Here is a 22810-nt window from a genome sequence, read left to right as displayed (position 1 = left end):
CCGTCTGTGGGCTGAGGGCCCAGAATACAGAAAAGGAGAAAACAAGGCAAGCACAGTATTCACTCTCTTTGCTTCCTGACTGTGGATGCAGCGTGAGCCACTACCTCAAGGTCCTGCTGTCACGACTTTGCCACCAGGAAGAACTGTGGCCTCCAACTGGGAGACAAATCAACCTTCCCTTCCTTAAGTTCTTTGTCTTGTGTTCTGTTACAGCTACAAGGAAATTAACGAGTACAGTCAGATGTGGAGGTGGACGAGCCTTACTAGGGACTGGAGATGGTGATGATGATCTTAGCTCCTGGTCTGTGTCCTTCACGTCCCCACAATGGTGATGTGCCCACCAGTCAATCAGTATGAAAGATCCTTCAGGAAACTTCAGTCTACAACCAAACAAGCAAATATTTAGATCATACACGTTGTTCTTTGGATTAATGGGAAATTCACAAAGAAATGATTCAGACTGAGCTACAGATTTGATATCTCAATATTCCTGCACTTTTTTTTCATTCTTTTTTTTTTTTGAGATAGGGTCCCTGGCTTTCCTGGAACTTTCTGTGTAGACCAGCTTGCCTCGAACTCACAGAGGTTCCCCTGCCTCTGCCAATGTGGGATTCCCCTCTGTATGCTATGAATATGTTTTATTACCATTGGTTAATAAAGAAACTGCTTTAGCCTATACCAGGGCAGAATAGAGGTAGGCAGAAAAACTAAACTGAATGCAAGGAGAAAGAAGGCAGAGTCAGGCAGACACCATGTAGCTGCCAAAAGAGAAAGATGCCAGAACCTTACCAGGAGGCCACAGCCTTGTGGCAATATGTAGATTAATAGAAATGAATTAATTTAAGATGTAAGAGTTGTTTAGTAAAAAAATGAGCTAATAGGCCAAAGAGTATGTAATTAATATTAGGCCTCAGAATGATTATTTTATAAGTAACTGCAGGAGCTAATGAGTGAGACCTGGTGGGCTGAAAGAAACTTGAGCAGAGAGACCAGTGCAATGGAGAATATTTGTATTTACATCTGGTTCCCAAAAATTTGGCAAGAATGTCCATATAAAGTCTAAGAAAGCTTGAAAAATGGGCGTCTAGACCCACAAAATGGGAGTCAATTGGAGCTTCTTGGTAGCCACATATTTTCAGATAGGCTCTGTGTGCTGGCAGTGAGCAGAGGCACAGGACCTTTAAAAGAAGGCTTCCTGGCTAGGGCTAGTGGCAGGAAGGGCTCTGATTCTTTCGGGAGGCCCTGCTATGGAGCACTTAAATGGGTTTGTGAGCGTCATGTGGCAAGTTGCTTAATGGTGGTGATTTAGAGCCGCTGTGTCTCTGGAGCTAGGGTGGTGAAAGCGTACCTCTGCCATATTGAAAGCTGAGAAAGGCACAGCCAGCATCCAGGGCCAGAGCAATCATACCACTTACCATTAAAATAATGTTCCTTTGATGTGGGATTCCCTTCTGTACGCTATAAATATGTTTTATTACCATTGGTTTTGGTCAATGGCTTAGTAGAGTAAAGCCAGGCAGGAAATCCAAACAGAGATATAGAGGGAAATTAGGCAGAGTCAAAGAGATACCATGTAGCTGCCAAAGGAGACAGCTGCCAACTGCAAGCCTACTGGTAGGCTGCAGCCCTGTGGTGATTCACAGATTAATAGAAATGGGTTAGTTTAAGATATAAGAGTTAGCTATAAAGATGCATAAGCTATTGAACAAACAGTGTTGTAATTAATACACTTTCTGGGTGATTATTTGGATCTGAGTGGTCAGGAAACAATAGAGCAGTCTCTGCCTACACTGCTTGTCAGAAAAGGATTTCAGATAGTAACAGAACAGATTCAGATATAAAAGACCTCTAGAAGAGACACAATGTGTTTAAAAAATGTATGTAGGCTTGGGAAAGAGATGAAAGAGTGTATAGACAGCTATAAAAATAAATAAATAGTTTAAAAAATAAAACAAAGTCTTTAAAGAGAAAGTAAAATAATATAAAGCAAATAAACAAAATAAAAATTAAAAAATACAGAGTCTGAATTGTTCATATTATTGTGTTTTCTATTAATTTTTGACTGTGAATGAGCTAATTACAGAGAGACATTTTATTGCATGCCCTGCTAAGCTAAACCAACATAAATATTTTAAAGATATCCTGACTTTAATATATGAGTCTAAGGATAAATTACTTTGAAAAAGAGGTTCTGCTTTTGTTTCCACAGAAGATGAGAATCTGTGGATTCCTTCCACACCAATGTGGTCTGATAGAACAAGACCCCCTGATAGGTCTCTGTGAACCCTAAAAATACTTTGCCCAACAAACAGCAGGAAACAGTTTGGAGAAAACAACACCCAAATTCCCCAAATGATTGTTTATAAATGCTTGTTTTTATTTAAAGGGGGTTGATTGTAAGTGGTTAATGGTCACAGTCAATCTCTTTCTAAAAAAGGGGATAAGACATAGAAATGGATACTTTACATTGGTATGGACTTTGGCTTATTGATTGAAATTTATGGACAATTTTGTTATATGTATGTTTCCACTCTTGTTTAAGGTATTATATTTAAGCAGCTTATTTAAAAATGTAATGTATAATCTAAAATTAATAGTCATTTATAATATTCAAACTTGTAGTTAGTTAGGTTTTCTAGATATTCAGAGATATATTTCAGTTAGACAAATAATCTTCAACACTTCAAAGGCCTACAGAATATGGCATTTAAAATGTTTTAAGAACTTAGACTTTTCTTGCTTGTGTGTTCAATGACTTGGGAAGGCCCACTCCACTGTGGGCGGCACCATTCCCTAGGCAGGAGACATGTCTGTCTCTGGCAGCACCAATTAATTCAGAGAGGTTGATGGGCATCCAAGAAACTTGTTATGGAATTTGCCTTCAGTGTGACAAGGCTAGCCATTTGGGCAAGAAACTGCCCTTGCCTGGATTACTTAAAGGTATTCTGTATGAACTGGATATGCAGGACCCACAGAAAAATGACTACTGAACTTGTCAAAAGATGGGATGGTTCTGCAGGGTTCCTGCTTCACAGAAGAAACCTCCAGACATTCTACAGGACACAGAAGAAAGCAACTGTTGAACTGCCAATATGGGGGAAATTTCCTGCTTCACTGAAAAGTCTGCCAGACACTATGAGCCTATAGGCTGAAGATGGATGCCTCAACATCTCAAAAGAACTTTGGGTGACTGTCCAGGCAGCAAGATGTCTCTGTCATTTCTAGAACTTTGTAGTTGCCTACAATGGACTTCCTGCTTACTTAAGTAATATTATATTCTTTTTGGGTCTTGAGTTGAAGACAGATAGTTATAGTTTTCCTTAGTTATGAAAAAAGTTAAGTTAGATATGAAACTTTAGACTTACGAAGAAATATTGTAATTATAATTCTTGCTTAGTACCTGTTTTGTTATATGTAATTTTACTATGTTAAAGTTCAAACCTTCCTATTTATTTAGACAGAAAAATGGGAGATGATGTGGGATTCCCCTCTGTATGCTATAAATATGTTTTATTACTGTTGGTTAATAAAGAAGCCGCTTTGGTCTATGGCAGAGCAGAATATAGGTAGGCAAGAAAACTAAACTGAATGCAGGGAGAAAGAAAGTGGAGTCAGAGAGATGCCATGTAGCTGCCGTGTGTGTATGTGTGTTGTGTGTATCATGTATGTGTTGTATGTTTTGTGTGGTGTGTGTATGTGTGTGGTATGTATTGTGTGTGTGGTGTGTGTGTGTTGTGTTTGTGTGTGATTTTTCCATTATTTGCATCTCCTCTAAGAAGGAGATATACCCTGTAAAGAAAGATCTGTGGTATTTTCCCACATGGCTTCAGGCACAGTAGTGTCCTTATTTGGCCACAGGTATCCAGGTCTTCATTTCTGTCCCTGTCTTCTTGTTGAGGTGTACCATTTTCTCATTGGTGGTATGTATTAATTTCTTATTTCATAGGAGTTTATAATTTTATTAGTGTCTTCAAAGAACCATCTCTAGTTTAAATTTTTATTCTTTTCTATTTTTCGATTTTCCTTTATAATTTTTGCCCTAATTTTTAATAATTCTTCTTTTTACTTTTTTGCCTTCCCTAGGTTGAACTTACTTCTTTTTTTAACCTTATGGTAAAAGGGCACATTGCGTATTCTAAACACCTCTTCTGCACCAATATACACATTTCTAGGAATTAATTTCTAGGAGTACTTAACTAGATTCTGATCACTTTGACGTGTTGTTCATCTTTGTTCTCAATTCCACTGCTCTCAGGGTTTGTGTTCTGAGGCCGACAAGGAATGCGAGCTGTCAGGGACAGCGTAGGTGGGAGAAATATGATGATGTTCGACTTAACATATTCACGGGGCGACATCCTTCACTCCAGGAAAGCACATGGATGCACGATAGAACCTGGAGAAGAAACCGCAGGGACCTGAGGGTAATGGATAGAGAGAAAATCATCTTTGCAACAGTGACCTTCCAGCCCGCTGTGGCGGCGCACAGCTTTAATCCCAGCACCCGGGAGCCAAAGACAGGTGGATGGATCTATGTGAGTCCGAGGCCAGCCTGGTCTACACAGTGAGTTCCAGAACAGCCAGAGCTACAGGGTGAGAACCTGTCTCAAAAATAAAACCTTCCGTTCTGAACGGGGTCGTTATGGGAACAAGTCTGCGGTCTTCCCAGCTGTGCTGTCTTCTGCTGTTGCTGTGGGGTCTGATAAGGGCAAACGGGGCGGGGAAACCGGCGAGGAAGATCTTGGGGAAGCATTAATCCAGGGAGTGAAGTGACGGCTTCAAGGGTGGAAACTCCACGAATCATGGCTTTACAGAGAAAAAGGAAGGGAGTGGGGGAACATTATTTATTTCCAGAAACAAAATCATAAAATCAGAGTGAAACCGTACTGCGCTGAGAGAACACTAGAGGGCGACCTTGAGCTAAGAAACACAGAAAGCCTTGGCTGTACTTATCCTTATACACTTAACTGTTCTGGTTAATAAAGGAAAATAGAAACAAACAGAATACAAAGCTATAGATGTGATCAAAGCTGCTGTTAACCGGTGCACATCGTCTCCAACACTAAGGACAAAAAGAGGAGCCACGGCTACAGCAGCGAGGCCAGAGTGCACCATGCATGCATTCACTGCTCGAAGGAAAATCCAAATTAAGAATGAGAAACCCAGCAATTAAGTGGGTAGGAAACAGGAAGACACAAAATGAAAGTTAACTGGACAGGGGAAAAGAAAATAACAAAATCATAAAGGAAAACTTAGTCACAAATGGGTGATATACCAAAATGAATTAAAAACATATTAAGGGCTTTGCAAAAATGGCATTAAACAGTCAAGAAAACGACTATGGAACAAAATATTCCTTGATTAGGTTTCAAGTATGGGGACACTCCAGTCTCTCATGGTCGTTAACCTGACAGGGAAGGCCAGTCCTCCCACACAGGCCAGCGCCCCCCCCCCATCCTCACCCTTCTAGTCCTGGGTGGGCGTGGCTCTGCTCTAGTGAGTCTGGGATCCGCTCCCTGGAGAGTTGTCCTTCATAAGGAAGTTTCATCAATTTCCCTCTGATCCCTGGGAGTTTAGAAGCCTCCTGCTGCTTCTTTTTCTCAGTTACTGTGGGAACCAGTGTTTCTGAAGAAGTACTGTGTTCTTTGCTTTTGTTTTTGTTTCTTTCTCCCACTGTTGGGAATTGTTCTAGTCAGGGTTACTGTTGCTGTGCTGAAACGCCATGACCAAACAGTCTGGGGAGGAAAGGGTTGATCTGGCTTTTGCTTCCACATCACTGTTCATCACCACAGGAGGTCAGAGCAGGAACTGAAACAGGGCAGGAACCTGGGGGGGGGGCAGGGGCTGAGGCAGAGGCTGTGGAGGGGAGCTGCTCACTGGGTTGCTCAGCCTGCTTTCTTACGGAACCCAGGACCACCAGCCCAAGGATGGCCCCACCCACACTAGACTGGGCCCATCAATCAGTAGTTAGGAAAATGCTCTACAGCCAGATCTCATGGAGGCAAAAGTTTTCTTAATTGAGGTTCCCTCATCTCGGATGACTCCAGCTGTGTCAAGTTAACACAGAATTACCACAGGAATCAAACTCCAGGACTTGTGCGTGCTAGGCAAGCACTTGACCACTGAGCCACATCAATAGCTAGAAAATAGAAGGAGAGGGAAGAGAGAGACAGAGAGAGACTGTGGGTGTTTAGTAGATTTGGTAATTTCACGGGGAGACAGAAGGGACAAGGCAGAGAGAGGAGCCAGAGCAGAAGCTGTGAGAGGTAGATGGCAGATGGATAAAACAGAGACCGCTAACAAGTTGTTTTTCTAAACTTCAGAATCCTCATGTCCACATGGTCAGACTCGAGTCCTTTTTGGTCTTTGTTTTCACATCAAACTATGACAAAACACATTACTCCATGAGTGTGAAGAGGACCACACACCAGCAGGTGGTCACACTGTGCTCCATCCCAGGCTCACAGGTCTGGACTGGGAAAAGCGAGCCTCACTGACTACTCCACCAGGGTTCCACTGGACAAAGCTGCTGGAGAGGTGGTTTCTGATGCCGCAGAAGCAAAGAAGCCTGAGACAGAGGACTTGAGTCTGCTTCAGTGTGACGACGCTGATCTGAGAACAGGAGAGTTACACGCTTCAAACCAATGCTTGAGAAAGACCTGAAGCCATGGTAAAGACACTTTTTGTTCTTGCAGAGAACCTGAGTTCACTTCCCAGCTCCACACAGTGACCCACAGACATCTGTAACTCTAGCCCCAGGAGATCTGACACCCTCTGGGTTGCTCAGACACCAGAGGCACACATGGTACACATACATGCAACCAAACATTCACACACATGAAATAATACATAAATATAACAAACAAACCAAATTTGATAAAGTGGTGGCACACGTCTTTAATCCCAGCACTCGGGAGGCCGAGGCAGGAGGATCTGAGTTTGAGGCCAGCCTGGTCTACAGGAAGCAGCTGGAGAAGGAGGAGAGTCCCCCTCTGGCCTCCATGAGCATCCGCACACACGTGACATTCACTCACACAGACACACGTACATAGACACAAATAAAAGCAATAAAGCATCAATCTTAAATTTAAAAAAAATACTCCGGAGATTTTGAATGTTTCTTTAAATCTTAGACTATGACACATCTTCTCTTAGGACCCCATCCCACATATCTGTAATTTCCTAATAATCTCACGTATCTCTTATTTTATGCTGCTTTCCCTAGCTGCTCTTCTGGGCTTCTTGCTGGCAGACTTGGTGACTTAGTCTGCCGGAGACAGGTGATGCTGCCTCTCCCTCCTCTCTCATTGGCTGGGTCAGAAACCACTGTCTGTAAAGCCTCCTTGTCATCAGTGTCTCTATTTCAGCTTCAGCGCTAAGTGCGAGGCCTGAATGGTAGTGTTTGGGGAAGGGAAACCGCTGTGGAAAGTCCCCTCGTACAGGCATATGCCTTCCGGGTGTCTGCTCTTGTGTCTACAAAATTACATGGTTTCAAGGGGAGGCAGTGGGATCAGTGACAGGACTGGGGGACACAAGCCACTCTAAGTCACAATCAGATCATGGACCCTAATCCCAGGGTGGTCTCCATCAGCTGTGGCAGAGGTGAGGATTCAGGGTCACAGCCTCAGTGTTCTTCCCTGTGAGGGATCTAGGAGACCGTGTAACGGGATGAGACCGGCTCAGAGTCACCTTGTGCTGCTCCTGGTCTCGGTCTAACCAATGAGAAGGCATGGCTCTAGACCCTGTGAGCAGCTGATTCTCACACAGGATTTCATGGTTTGCTTATTAGGAGAAGAGAGCTGGGGACAGGAGAAACAGCTAAGTCACCACTTTGTCCTCAAGGAGTCCAGAGGGCTGTGGAGGGCAGGCAAAAATGACTTCGGGTCCAGTCCTTCATCCTACTCAATTTTAAAACAAAACCCAAATCAAATTTGACTTCTTTCTGTCCCGTGTTCTTGGAACTGGGACCCTGTTCCCAAACCCACAAGTGTCCTTTTGGGTCAGACACGTGGGCAGGTGCGTTACCAGGTCCTGCAGCCATGCAGCATCCAGTGTCTCACCGTTGCTGATTCTCATCTACTCTGTTTTTCTATTTCTATTGTGGGGAGCGCACCTCTTGCGAGTACCTGCTGTGCACTTACAAATGCTGACTCCCCCAGTGAGGTCCTGAAACAATCACCATTCCCATTAGGGGAGAGGAAGCTGGGGCAGAAGGGCTAAGAACCTGTGTGGAGTCACACGAGTGAGTGAGGAAACCGCAGTTGGCACCAGGCAGTCTGGTCAGAGGACACACGTTTACGATCTGCACCATCTGCTGCTAGGCTAATCTTCCACATGACCATGCTCACTACCCACACGAGACAACTGAGTCTGCCTCAGCTTTCCTCCACTTCCCCAATGTCCTGCACGGATCCTGTCTTAGGGAATGGAAATTTGCACTGTTGCTGCTGAGTGGGCTCTTTCCTCTCAGGTCCCTAGGGTGACGTCTGTGCAGACAGCTGTGAGGACGGCTCTGTGTTCTCAGTTGTTATAATGTCTGGTGTCTGATTGAGTAGCAGCTAATGAGTAAAATCAGATACTTTATCAATAAGTATAAGCATGCAGGCATGACCTCAAATGTCCACAGCAACACTGTACAGGGTGGGGAATCTGAAGTTTTACTTACATTTTTTCTTTTAGATGTGGTCCAATTATGTTGCCCTGGTTCTCCTGGAACTTATATGTAGACTAGGCTGGCCTTGATCTTATAGAGTTCCACCAGCCTCTGCCCCTTGAGAGCTGCGTGTGCTGGCAGGCAGAGTTATATTACCTAATATAGACATTTAAAGGAAGTGATGCCATCTAAGGTTAGTAAAAATTGTGTTCTCACATAAAGAATTGATCACGACCAATTTAACTGTCGATGCGAGGGCCATGTGCACAGCGCACACCACTTTGCTCCCCCTCCCTGGAGGGGCTGCCCCCTCTTGGTTTTCCCATCTCAAGGCTTACATTTCCAAATGAATGGGGCTTGGCTCATGTGGAACAGGAGAGCTCCTTGTCTTCTCAGTTTTCAGTGACAGGCGAGGTGAAGGGGTTCTGACAGAAGATTATATGTGAGAGGAAGGAGAAAGGCTGATGACCAAAGTCATGGAAAAGTCATGGGATGTTGGCGGAGGCTGCTCATTTGTCCCGGCTTCCCAGACTCCCGAAATAATCACACGGAGATCTGTATTAATTCCAATACTCTTTGGACAATAGCTTAAGCATATTTCTGGCTAACTCTTGTGTCTTAAATTAACCAGTTTCTATTAATCAGTATCACCATGTGGCTGTGGCTTACCAGCAAGGTTTCCAGTGCATCTCTCTCCTGAGGGTGGCTACATGGCTTCTCCCTAACTCCACCTACTCTGCCTATATACATCTCTTTCAGCCAGGCTATATTCTGTTAAGCCATTGGCTGAAAACAGTTTCTTTATTCATTAACCTGTAAAAGCAGCGTATATGCAGAAGGACTTTCTACACTAGTGGGATGTGGGTTTAGCAGGTCAGATGACACTGAGCATTGCCTTGACTTCAGGACACCCCACAACTTGATGGAGAAAAACAAGTGGAAGATTAGATTCATTTGCTCTGAGAATTCCATGTTTTTGTGACTGTTGGTTCTTATTTGGACTCTGGTTTAGGACAATGAGGAACAACTGGGTTAGAGGAAGGTTCTAGCGTGATTAATAAAAATCCAGAGATAAATATTGTCTGAAGACCAGAAAGGCAAAGCAGTCAACCACTGGCTCTTACCTCTACCTCAGTCCTAAAATGGTGATCCTGCCTCCAGGAATCCTCAGAATGAGACTGCCTGGCTAGTTCAGTTGGTAGAGCATGAGACTCCTAATCTCAGTGTCATGGGTTTGAACCCCATGTTGAGGTTCAGCTCATCAAGACCACGGGTGCTACCAGGAGGCTCCCCCTGGCTGTCCTCTGACTGCAGGGCCCCACCATCTCCTCTGTCAGCTCTCCAGCTTGAGAGGTGTACTCTTTCTTTTCTGTTGCTGTGATAATGACATTCTGAGTTAGGGGGTAAAGATTTTTTCAACTATGGTCCTAGCAGTACGAAGTCCTTCATGGCAGGACGGCACTGCAGAAGAGGGAATGTTGTGGCAACAGGCAGGGATGCAGGAGCAGGAAGCTGGCTGGTCACATTTTCATCTACACAGAGGAAGCAGAGAAAGAAGAGGAAGTGAGGCAAGGCTATGCACCATCAGAGCCCACCCCCAGTGGCATACTTCCTCCAATAAAAAAGAAAATCCTGTGACTTTCCCAGACAGCACTAGGTGTGGATAACTGTTCAAATCCTTGAGCCCATGAGCACCAGATGGCAGCTGAGGCAGCTGTAACTGCTCTCCCTAGCCCAGTGCACCCCTGTGATTGGCTGTTCTCAGATGGTACAGCTAGGAAACAGGTCCTGGCCAGACTCCTCTCAGAGTAACAAAGCTGAGTTTGTTGTCTGTTTCCTGCCAGGAATGTGGCTGGTGCCTGTGTGAACCTGACTTGCAGCTGCTCCATGGAGCACCACCTAATCTCAGGCCCCGAACCTGAGCAGTCAGCTCCCCTTCCTTGTTAGATGCATGAAATCCTAGTTTCTGCCACCAGCCAGGAGCCTGACTAGATCACACCAACAACCCCTATCTGTGGTGTCTGTAACAAAGTTCTAGGCTGAAAGATTCATTTTCAATGTGAGAAATGCATAAATAATAAAGGTGTAAGAAGCAAAGCCACCCTGCAAGGCCATGGTGATTATGTGCTGGGAAACACACTCCCCACACTAGACACTGAGTGTGACAGAGAATCACCACAGCAGAAACACATACAACTTAGCATTCAAGAGAGGAGAGTTAAAGCTATAAGCCACAGCAAGGGAAACCCCAGCTACGGCTCTGAGTGGAAGCCAATGCCCAATCTCCTGGAGATATTGGGTGAGGATGGACCAGCCCAGAAAAGCTAGAATTACTTCATGAAGCCTGTTCACAGAAGCCAGAGTCAACTGTTAGGTTAATTTAAAATCAATTGTTGGACAAGGTCATCACCAAATTAAATAACTAAAAGTTTTAATTAATATTGAACACAAGAACAAATAGCAATAGCTCATCATTGATTATTTTACTAGCTGTTGTGACAATAGAATTCTGAGCTTACTTATATCTACACTAGGGTATTATGGAAACATTGCATATCAGTAAGGAAGGTGGGATGCGGCTCTGGGGCAGAGCGTGTGCAAGGGCCTGGGGTGGATTTCCAGCAATGCACACACACACATGCACACACAGGTATGCACGCTCACACAGTCTCACACAAATGAGAGCAAACACACACCAACACACCCACATGCACTCATACTCACACACAAGTGAATTAACACACATGAACACACACAAGTGTGCAATGCACACATGTACATGAATGCACATACTAACACACACTCTCACACACAGAGACAGAAACACACTCTCTCTCAAACACACATCTCCATGTGTGCACATGTGTGCATACACACATGCGCACGCACACACACACACACACACACACACGAGCTACTGTGCACCGCTTCCCAGCTGTGCCTGTGGTGACATAAGACTAGTAAGTTAAAGTCGGTGGCTGTTGATGTCCTTACGCTATGGAAGTCACCAAATGCTGTCAATCATGAATTGATATACTGTTCTGTTGGTTGTTTGGGTCATTGTCAGGACAGTTTTCTTCTATGTTGTATGGAAATTGTTTCAGGAAAGCACTTGACAGTCTCTGTGACAACTGGATCCTCAGGACTGAGCAAACCCATCTGCCCCATAGATGCAGCTCTGACACAGGGACGACAGCACAGAAAACAGTGCAAGGGCTGCAGGTGTGTGTGCAGTTCACACCAGCACTGACCAGACAAAGATGGAGCCTACTGCCCTTCCTGTGCAAGGGCTGCAGATGTGTGTAGTTCACACCAGCGCTGACCAGATGAGGATGGAGCCCACTGCCCCTCCTGTGCAGTTGTGTAGAAGGAGCTGCAGGAAGGCCTGCTTTTCATCCTGCCTGGCTCCCACACTCCTAGCTTAGCCCAGGAAATAATAACACGGAAACGGTATTCTTTTAAACACTGCTTGGCCCATTAGCTCTAGTATCTTACTGGCTAATTCTTACATCTTGCTTTAACCTATATCTAATAATCTGTGTAGCACCACGAGATGGTGGCTTACCAGAAAGATTCTAGTGTACATCCATCTTGGGCTGGAGCTTCATCGCGTCTGACACAGAGAAGAGGGGCATGGTGTCTGGCTCACTTCCCTTCTTCCCAGCATTCTGTTCTGTCTACTCCACCTACCTAATTTTCTAACTTATCAGGCCAAGCAGTTTTCTTTATTGATTAACCAATGAAACAACAGATTGACAAATGACCTTCCCACATAATTTCCCCTTTTTTTGTTTAAACAAAAAGGAAAGGCTTTCACTTTAACACAGTAAAATTACATATAACAAAATAGTTATCAAGCAAAAATTACAGTTACAATATTTATATCTACTTTATCTTTTATTATAACAATGGAAAACTATAACTATCTATCTATTCTTCAACTCCATCAAAGACTCCAGAAGGATATAATATTACCTAAGCAAACAAGAAATAAGCAACTTCCAAACTCTAGAAATGACAGAGACATTTTGCTGCCTGGATAGTCACCCAAAGTTCCTCTGTACCATTGGGGCATCCATCTTTAGCCTACAGGCCCATAGTATCCAGAGACATTTCCATGAAGCAGGAAATTTCAAAGGCAGTTCAGTCACTATCTGCTGTGTCCTGCAGAATGTCTTCCAGACTCCTTCATGAACCAGGAACCCCAAAAGATCATCTCACCTTTAGGCAAGTTCAGCAGTCCTCTCTCTGTGGGTTCTCTGTGTCCAGTTTATGCAACAGTCCAGGCAAGAGCAGTTTCTTGCCCAAATGGCTAACCAACTCCCTAAGGAGCCTCTTTAATGCTATCTTCCTCTCGAAGTAGACTGGTGCTGCCAGGAGCAGACATGTCTCATTGTCATGAAAAACCCTATTAAAACACTTAAAAAGCCATATTCTGTAATCTTTGAAATATATGAAGAATGCATATCTGAAATATATCTATGAACATCTAGAAAATCTTAACTAACATGACTACAGGCTTGATTATTATTGATTATCCATTAACAACCTATATACATTATGTTTTTAAATGAACTACACAATCACAATACCTTAATCAAGATCAGAAATACATATACATATAACAAAATTGACCTTAAAATACATATCAATGCAAATTATTCATATCTATAGCATATCCCCCTTTAAATGTAAAAGAACATTTATAAACAATATTTGGGAACATGGGCACAGTTTTTTCTCTCCAAACTGCTTCATGCTGAATGGGGGTGCTAGTATTCAGGTCTTTCATGATATAACCTGTGTGCTAGATTCATCTCAGTCAGTAGTTGAGTGAAATAATTTTTTGAAGATGTTCACAGCAACCTTTCAGGAGGGCGTGGTCTATCATACCATATTGGGATAGAAGCAATCCACAGGGTCTCATCCTTTGTGAAAACAAAAGAAGAAACTCGTTTCCAAAGCATGATATCCTTAGATCCAAATTCTGAAGTCAAGGTTTTTTCAAAATATCTATGTTGGATTAGTTCAGCAGCATTTATAAACAAATATCTTTTAGCAGCTGTTGCTTCTTCCTCAGCATTCAAACAATTCAAAGAGAGCACAATAGCATACAGTATCAAGATTCTCTGTATATTTTCCATCTTTGTGTGGCTTTATTTTAACCTCTATTTTATTTTTACTTTTGCTTTTTGAGACAGGTTCTCTGTACATCTTTGTCCTGGAATAACTCTATAGACCAGGCTGTCCTTGAACTCTCAGAGATCCGTCTGTCTCTGCCTCCCAGGCATTGGGATTAAAGGTGTGTCCTGCCACACCTTGAAGTCACAGAGGTCAACCTACCTCTGCCTCCCAAGTGTTGGGATTAAAGGTATGTACCACCATACCCAACTACTCTCTTTTTTCTTTCTTTTACTTTAAGAACTTTAACTTTTAGCCTGCATATATTTTTACCACACTGTAAATCATTTAGAGTTTTTTTTCTCTTTGAATCTCTCTTTACTGCATATCTCTCTCTTTCTGACTACATGAGTCTTTAAGGAGAGGGTTAAAGCCATGGCTTTGACGGCTAGATCCAGCCCATTCCTTAGCTTTCTGTAATTCCAGTCTTGTGGCTGAGGTACCGGCCAGAGCCGTATTCATTGCCACAACTCTACAATGTTTCAAGATCCCTGCCAGCAAGCAAGCTGCAGCACTGCACTCAGAAACCACACTCAAACACTCTGTAGTCGGATCGCCTGCCTGAATGAGTCAGAGTTTGCCCTGGCAGGACAGACCAGAATTGCAGCATTTTAAAACAGCATAACTTTTTTCTTGCTATGGCTGAAAACCGAAAAGTATGTGTTCAGCTTTTCATCAACACCATTTAAGTGTTTCTTGGCAGGACCTCTTAAAAGAGCTGCAGGGTTTTGCAGGTAAAGCTGAGTCAGGAAGCCTATCTTAGATGAGAGCACTTGCTTGCCTCTAGCAAGCAAAGCAGACCCGAGAAATTGCTGCTACCAAGAAAACGTGCTTTATTCTTTCCCAAGCTTTCTCAGGCTTTTTGTGGATGTAGTTATCCACGTGGGTGCCATTCTGTAGAAGGAGCAGTGGACTGCGTTCCTGCCGCCCTGCTCCCAGCCGCCTGGCTAGCTTATGCCCCGAAATAACAACACACAAACTGTATTCATATAAACACTGCCTGGCCCATTATATCTAGCCTCTTCTTGGCTAACTCTCATGTCTTGCTTAATCCATTTCTAATAATCTGTGTAGCACTAGGAGGTGGTGACTTACCAGGAAGATTCTAGCCTACATCCATCTTGGGTCGCAGCTTCATCGTGTCTGGCTCCATGGCATCTGCCTTGGAGAGGCGAGGCATTGAGTCTGCCTCACTTCCTCCCAGCATTCTGTTCTGTCTACTCCATCCACCTAAGGGCTGGCTTATCAAATGGGTCAAGGCAGTTTCTTTATTAACCAATGAAATCAACAGATTGACGTATGACCTTCCCACATCACAGTTGCACTGAGGTCCACTGTCCTTTGATCACCTAGAAGGAGAGTGTGAATCAGGCTGACATTTCCTGACCTCTTCACCTCAGTAGAGGAGGCACCCCAGGTAAAAACTCTTGTTGGTAGAGACTGCTTGTTTGTTCATTTACCAGCTGTGCAGACCAGAAATAATCACAAAGAAACCATATTATTTGCAATACTGTTTGGCCAATAATTTAAGTGTATTTCTAGCTATCTCATATTTTAAATTATCTCATTTCTATTCATGGTTGTGACCTACTGGTAAGGGTCCACCTGGCCTCTGTCTCCAGCAGTGGTTACATGGCTTCTCCCTGATTCCACCTACTCTCTCTCTATATCTCTTCCAGCTTGGATTACTCTATTAAGCTATTGACCAAAAGCAGCTTCTTTATTAACCAATGGCAATAAAACATATTCATAGCATGCATCACCTCCCACAGCAGGCTTTCCTTTTCCTGGTAGCACCAGAAAAGTGTAAGGAAGAAAATACTGTAGAGATGGCTCTGTGGATAACAGCACTGTGGCTCCATGGTTAAGAGCACTGGCTGCTCTTGCAGAGAACTCAGATTCAGCTTCCAGCACCCATAAGCAGCCTACATCACCTGTAGCTCCATTTCCAGAGATTTGACACCCTCTTCTGGCCTCTGAAGGTACTGCATGCATTTATGCAGGCAGAACTCTCATGCACATAAAATAAAATAAATTAAAAATAAATAAAACGTTTTTAAAAGAAAGGAAGAAGCCTGTATGAATTACTTTTCTTTTGCTGTAAAGAGACACATGACCAAAGAAAGTTATAAAGGTAACATTTAATGTGGGCCTTGTTCATGGTTTCAGAGGGTGAATCCATGACCATCATGGTGAGGAGCATGGCACCAGGCAGGCAGGCATGGCGCTGAAGCAGGAGCTGAGAGCTTACATCCTTATCCGCAAGTTAGAAGCAGAGAGAGTGAGATTGAACCTGGTGTGGGCTTTTGAAACCCCAAAGTCCACCTCCAATGACACACCTCCTCCAGCAAGGCCACACCTCCTAATCCTTCTCAAACAGTTCCACCACTGGGAACCAAACATTCCAATATATTCTCATACAATCCACCACAAATCTGTTCATCACAGTGACCCAGAGAGTAGAGCAAGATAAACGTCTTCCTTCCTCCAGGGTGACTGACACAACCTCCACCTGATAGCACAGTTGGTCCAGGGAAATGCCTGCCACTCTGTAACTGGAAGATACTAGATGGGACTGGATGGGCCCCAGGGTTAGCAGGTGAATGAAAAGAAATGGAGCATCACAGCCACGTCCCAGAAAACAGAATTGCTTTTGGAGCCTTTCTTAGGGTTTCTATTGCTGTGAAGAGACACCACGACCACAACAACTCTTATAAAGGAAAACTTTTAATTAGGGTGGCCTACAGTTTTAGAGGTTTAGTCCATTATCAACACGGTGGGACATGGGGGCATGCAAAGAGCATGGTGCTGGAGAAGGAGCTGAGAGTTCTACATCTTGATGCACAGGCAGCAGGAAGTGATCTGAGACATACTTCCTCCAACAAAACCACACCTCCTAGTAGTGCCACTCCCTATGAGCTTATAGGGGCAATTGCATTCAAGTTACCACAGAACCACAACCAGAAAAGTCAGCCAGGACCTATGTGTGGAGACACCTGCCTGACACTAACATTACTTAGTCAGCACCCATTTTCGTAACTGCAGAATGTGGGCCTGCTTGTCAGGGTTTTTGTCCCTCCTGGTACCCCAGCCATTTAGTCCCAGAGAAAATCACATAGAGGTCTCCATTAACCATAAACTAATTGGCCCATTAGCTCAGGCTTCTTATTAGCTTTTGTAGTTTATATTAACCCATTATTCTTATCTATTTTAGCCACATGGATCAATACCTTTTTCAGCGGGGCAGGTCACATCCTGCTTTTTTGATGATCTGGGCTGGACTGCAGAAAGAGCTTCCTTCTTCCCAGAATACTCCTGTTCTCATTGCTCTGCCTCTACTTCCTGTCTGGATTTCTTGCCTATACTACCTGCCTGGCTATCGGCCAGTCAGCGTTTAAAACATGATTGACAGAATACAGACAATTCTCTCACACCATTTCCCCCTTTTTTTTAAACAAAGGAAAATATCCATAGTCCATTTTTTGGGAATGTGGCCATATTATTCCAGGCTACTTCTGGCTGGTTGGGGGTGCTGATAATCTTATGGGGACCTAAAGAAAATTTAGAATTATGATCAAGTCCTAACTGGAATATCCTGTGAGTCTTGATCATCTCAGGCAGCAGTCTTGAATCTGTTCTGGACTTAGACATTTGGGCCATCTGTTCCTACTGGAGATTTCTCAGGTGGTCTTCCTTGATCAAACCTGATTTTTCTTAACTCAGAATGAAACCACATCCTCTCATTTCCCATGGAAACAAAAGCAAAATCTCTTTCCCAAAGTAACATATCTTTTGACTTCAATTTTGAAGTCAAGGTATTTTCAAAATAACTTTCTTGGGTTAATTCAGCAGCATTTATTAGCAGCTGTTGCTTCTTCCTCAGCATTTAAACAATTCAAAGAGAGCATAATAACATACAATATCCAAATTCTCTGCGTGTTTTCCATCTTTATGTGGCTTTATTTAAAACTCCGTTTCTTTCATTTTTAATTTTTGACTTTTTGAGACAGGGTTTCCGTGTATCTTTGTCCTGGAACTCACTCTGTAGACCAGGCTGTCCTTGAACTCACAGAGATCTTTCTGTCTCTGCCTCCCAGGCACTGGGGTTAAAGGTGTGTGCTACCACACCTTGAACTCACAGAGGTCAATCTACCTCTGTCTCCCAAGTGTTGAGATTAAAGGTGTGTACCACCATACCCAACTACTCTCTTTCTTTCTTTGTTATTTTAAGGACTTTAACCTTTTTTTCAAGCCTGCATATATTTTTTAACACACTGTAAACCATTTAGAGGTTTTCTTCGTCTTTGAATCTCTCTTAACTGCATATCTCTCTTTTTGGTTCTGTGGTAGTTTGAATGTGATTGGCCTCCATAAGCTCATAGGGAGTGGCACTACTAGGAGGTGCGGTTTTGTTGGAGGAAGTGTGTCTCAGTTCACTTCTTGCTGCCTGTGCATTGTAGTGATGAGGCAAGCAGGCCTACTTTTCTTCCTGCCTGGTTCCCGCACCGCTAGCTTTACACCCGAAATAACAACACACAAATTGTATTTTTTTAAACACTGCCTGGCCCATTATATCTAGCCTCTTCTTAACTAACTCTCACATCTTGACCAACCCACTGCTATTAATGTGTGTAGCACCATGAGGTGGTGGCCTACTGGGAAGATTCTAACCTGCATTCAACTTGGAGAGGAGAACTATAGCATCTGACCTGGCGGCTGGCTCCATGGCGTCTGCCCCAGAGAGGAGAGGCTTGGCGATTGCCTCACTTCCCTCTTCCTCCCAGCATTCTGTTCTGTAGACTCCACCCACCTAAGGGCTGGCCTATCAAATGGGCCAAGGCAGTTTCTTTATTAACCAATAAAATCAACACAAACAGAAGACCCTCCCACATCAGTGCATCAAGATGTAGAACTCTCAGCTCCTTCTCCAGCAATAGAAACCCTAAGAAAGGCTCCTAAAGCAATTCTTCTTTCCAGGACATGGCTGTGCTGCTCCATTCCACCTTCCAGGAGTCAGTTTACCACATTGGAGTGCCAATCTGTAATATGGAGGAGCGTACCTGCTTTTCGTCCTGCCCAGCTAGCTTACACCTGAAATAACCACACAGAAATTGTATTAATTTAATTACTGCCTGGCCCATTATATCTTGCCTCTTCTTGGCCAACTCTCACATCCTAATCTAAACCTGGTGACTTCATGGCAGCTCTCCCTGTCTGCCTTCCTTCTCCCAGCATTCAGTTCTGTCTTCCCGCCTATCTAAGTAATGCCCTATCAAAAGGCCAAGCAACCAATGAAAGCAACACAAATACAGAAGGCCCTCCTACACCATGTAACAAAATTGTCAGCTGTCCAGGACACAGCAAAATGTCATGCTCACCACACAATCAGGACAATCACAGCATGAATGAGAAGATTAAACTGAACCAATATCAAGATGAATCAGATGTTGGGAAATTACAGCAGGACATTAAAGAAGCATCATGAAATACTTTAGTAAGCAATGATGAGTTCACCCAAACAGACAAAAACAACAGATTTAAGAAAACAAAAACAGACAGCCTAGCTGAGTAATATTACAGACTGAGAGGAATTAAATGGGAATTGCAGAACTATAAAATTTAAAACTAATTATTGTGTTCAACAGTTGAGTGAACACAGCAGACAATAGAATGCATGAGTTCAAAGACAGATAATCAGTTCACTGAGTCTGAATAACAAGGAGAAAACAGGACAAAGGCCATGGACAGAGCCCTGGAACTCCAGGACAACAGGAGAACTAACTTTGCCCCTCTGGAGTGCCAGAAGAAGAGAAAAAGGGTGAAGGGCTGACAAAATACTCAAAGGAATAAGTGCTGAGAACTTCCTAAATTTGGTGAGACATAATTTTATGGATTTCGGAGGTTACAAAACCAGCATCAGGTAAATCCATTCCTCAGCGAGGACCTGATGCCTAAGAGAGAAGATGAGCTTCAAATTGGATGACCATGAATTTGTCACCTGAAGCAGCTGACCCTGGAAACTTTCAAGTGCTGAAGGTAAGAGCTGCATTGATGGATTCTACATCTGCCCAGACCGTCCTTCAGGGATGAAGAGGAGACAAACACGTCCTTAGATAAAGGAAATGAGCAAACCTGCCCTGGAGTCCACGCACTGCAGCTCATCTCCCCACACCTCCTCCTCCTTCCCACCACAGGTGCCTCAGTGGCCCTGCGAGCCTCCAACTTGTCTCCTGACTCACCCCTGCTCACCTCCACTACCCATCAGCCTTTGCCTCTCAAACCTTGATTCCCATGTTTAATAATAGGTTTTTGAATTATTATATAGAACAGTGGGTCTCATTATGGCAAAGTTCATATCTGTATGCTTTTGTTGACCCTCCTCCCCATCCCTTTCCCTGCCCTACTGCACCACACGTAAAAATTAAAATCTAGGATCCTTCTATCAGAGAGATCTGTGCCATTTGTTTTCCTGTACCTGGGTTATTTCATTTCATATAGTAATTCTCAAGTCTGTCTATTTCCCTAACTTCATGATCTCAGTTTTCTTTATGGGTGAATACAGTTCCACTGTGTGTATGCACCATGTTTTCTTTGTCCGTCTGTTACAATGGACATCTAGGTTGTCCGTCTGTCACGATGAACATCTGGGCTGCTCCATCTCTTAGCTACTGAGAACAGTGCAGCGACAACCATAGTCTGCAGATATCTCTGTGGTAGGACTGGGTCCTTTCAGGTCACACCTAGCAGGCGGGGGTGGGGGAAGCTGGGCCATAGTTTGGTTTATTTATTTATTTATTTAGGTTTTTCCAGACAGGGTTTCTCTGTGTAGCCCCAGCTCTCCTGAAACTCACTCTGTAGACCAGGCTGGCCTCAAACTCACAGAGATCTTCCTGCCTCTGCCTCCTGAGTTCTAGGATTAAAGGTGTACAGTACCAAGCCAGACTTCATAGTTCTATTTTTAGCTTTTTGAAACCCTCCACACTGGTTTCCATGGCGGCTGCACTGATTTGCACATCTGCCCATAGTAAATACAGTTCCCTTCCTCTCCAGCATTCTCTGTCACTGTTTCCCGGTTGGTGGTCGTGACCGGGGTGAGACATGGTCTCAGGGCAGGTTTAATTTTCATTTCCTGATGTGTCAGGATCCTGAACACTTTCAGATATTTGTTGGTCATTGTGTTTCTTTTTAGAGTTCTTCATCCAGCGCACTCTCTAATTTAGTAACTGGAAGACCTGAGGTTTTCTGGTGTTGAGTTTTTGCAATTTTTCATATTTTGGAGGCATTAACCATTGTCTGAAGGAAGCTGCCAAAGTTTTTGTTTTTGTTAACAGCTATTTCTAGGCATTTGTTGCTCTTGAGAAAACAGAAACATGAAGAAAATCACATTAATGTTCAAGCAAGGCATGCCAAGCTACATCTGATGGGAAGTTTCCTGTTGAAGAACCCAGTGTCGCTGTCTCCTTTCTCTTTTCTTTTTTTTCTCTTTTTTTAAACTCAGGGTTTCTCTGTGTAGCCCAGACTGTCCTGGAACTTGCTCTGTGAACTAGGGTAGCCTCGAACTCACAGAGATCATAGTCTTCTTAGTTTTTTCTCTGCTGCCCCACACCCCACATGGCTGAACCAGGGGTGCTGTGTGATAGTCTGATTAGAACCCTGCAGAGGGCTCTAGAAAAGGCTGTGCTAGGATGAGCTGGCAGAAGGCCAAGGCATTGCCTTCCTAATGTGATCTTAGCCAATCAGAAAAAGATTCCTGGTGATGATTTTGTTGCCAGATGAAAAGCCTGTGTGAAGAGGCCTGGGAGAGCTGGAAATCCCCTGTGTGACAGACTTCCCTCACAGCCCAGAACAGAGCTGAGGCGCTTCCCTCTTAGGAAAGGAGTAGGAGAGGCCGAGCCCTCAGCTTATGTGTGGAGATCTGAGGTGGGGGTGAGGACACCAAGAGCACCCATCTCTCAGGTCCCTGGATGGCCATGTTTGTCTGCCAACTGTTCCACATCTAACTTTGATGATCCTCTTCATGCTCCCTGCATAGGCTGAGGAGATCTGTGTCCATCCTGAGCACCACAGCTGCTGGGAGCCCAGGGCCGTCCCTCTGGTTCTCTACATCAGTGTGTGCAGTGTGGGCCCAGCAATGCTGCAGCTCACCTGCGCTGCCAGAGTCCTCACGGGACGGTCTTGCTGCCCCGTCTCTACCCCTTTCCCTTCTCCCTGGTCAAGTCTGCTTTCTGGTCCTGTCCCCTGTTTAACTAGGATATAAAATGATTGAGACTTAGTGTTTATTCACTGGTGTTTGTCAGACACTGCTCCAGCTGACTGATAAGTAGGCTCGGTAGTGTGTGCTCAAACCTGAGGAGACACGATTGGAAGCACACATTGATCACTGACTCTAGGGCTGGCACCATCTGACAAGCCTGTGAACAGCCTTCCTGAAGCAGCTGCTTCACATCTTCGCCCTTTTGTCCTTCAAACACCAGGTGACTGCATATGGAGCCCTAAGAACTTATGGTTGCTTTTGATGACATCGTGGATGTGTGTAGGATTTAAACAGCCGAAGAATTCCTAAGAGATAAAGTTGGGTTAATTAACTTCTCAAATATTTCCATTGGGATGTCATGAATGCAAAAGGTACCTCCATGAGGAAGATTCCTGAGCCAGCAGGGCTGGGCCTCACACTGACCTGCTATTTCCAACACTTACACATGGCAGTTCTCATTATTAACCATGTCACATCACTATTTCCTGTGTGCACAGGAAGCGTTAGCTGTACAGCGGTCAGAGCATGGTTCACATTTTACAAGAATTCCAAGGTTAGAAAGAGGTTCTTGTTGACTACCAAGAACTCTGCTTTCTCACCTGAGGGTCCCCAGTGTCAGACAAGACAAAGGACAATCTCTGTCCGCTAATACATGGTTTCTATTAATCCCCTACTAAACCCCTCAAGAATAACAAGATAGTTATTTTAAAATAACTATCTCAAAG

General features: G+C 43.9%; 1 non-coding gene across 1 annotated transcript; it reads left to right on the top strand.

Moving 5' to 3' along the window:
• Nucleotides 1-9830: 9830 nt before the first annotated feature.
• Nucleotides 9831-9904, top strand: Trnar-ccu (transfer RNA arginine (anticodon CCU)). Its single transcript has one exon. It is a non-coding gene; the product is annotated as a tRNA-Arg (tRNA).
• Nucleotides 9905-22810: the final 12906 nt, after the last annotated feature.

The sequence above is a fragment of the Microtus pennsylvanicus genome, chromosome 7 (assembly GCF_037038515.1).
Source record: "Microtus pennsylvanicus isolate mMicPen1 chromosome 7, mMicPen1.hap1, whole genome shotgun sequence".
NCBI lineage: Eukaryota > Metazoa > Chordata > Mammalia > Rodentia > Cricetidae > Microtus > Microtus pennsylvanicus.
Note: the sequence above shows the minus strand (reverse complement) of the source record. Positions and strands in the feature narration are given on the sequence as shown.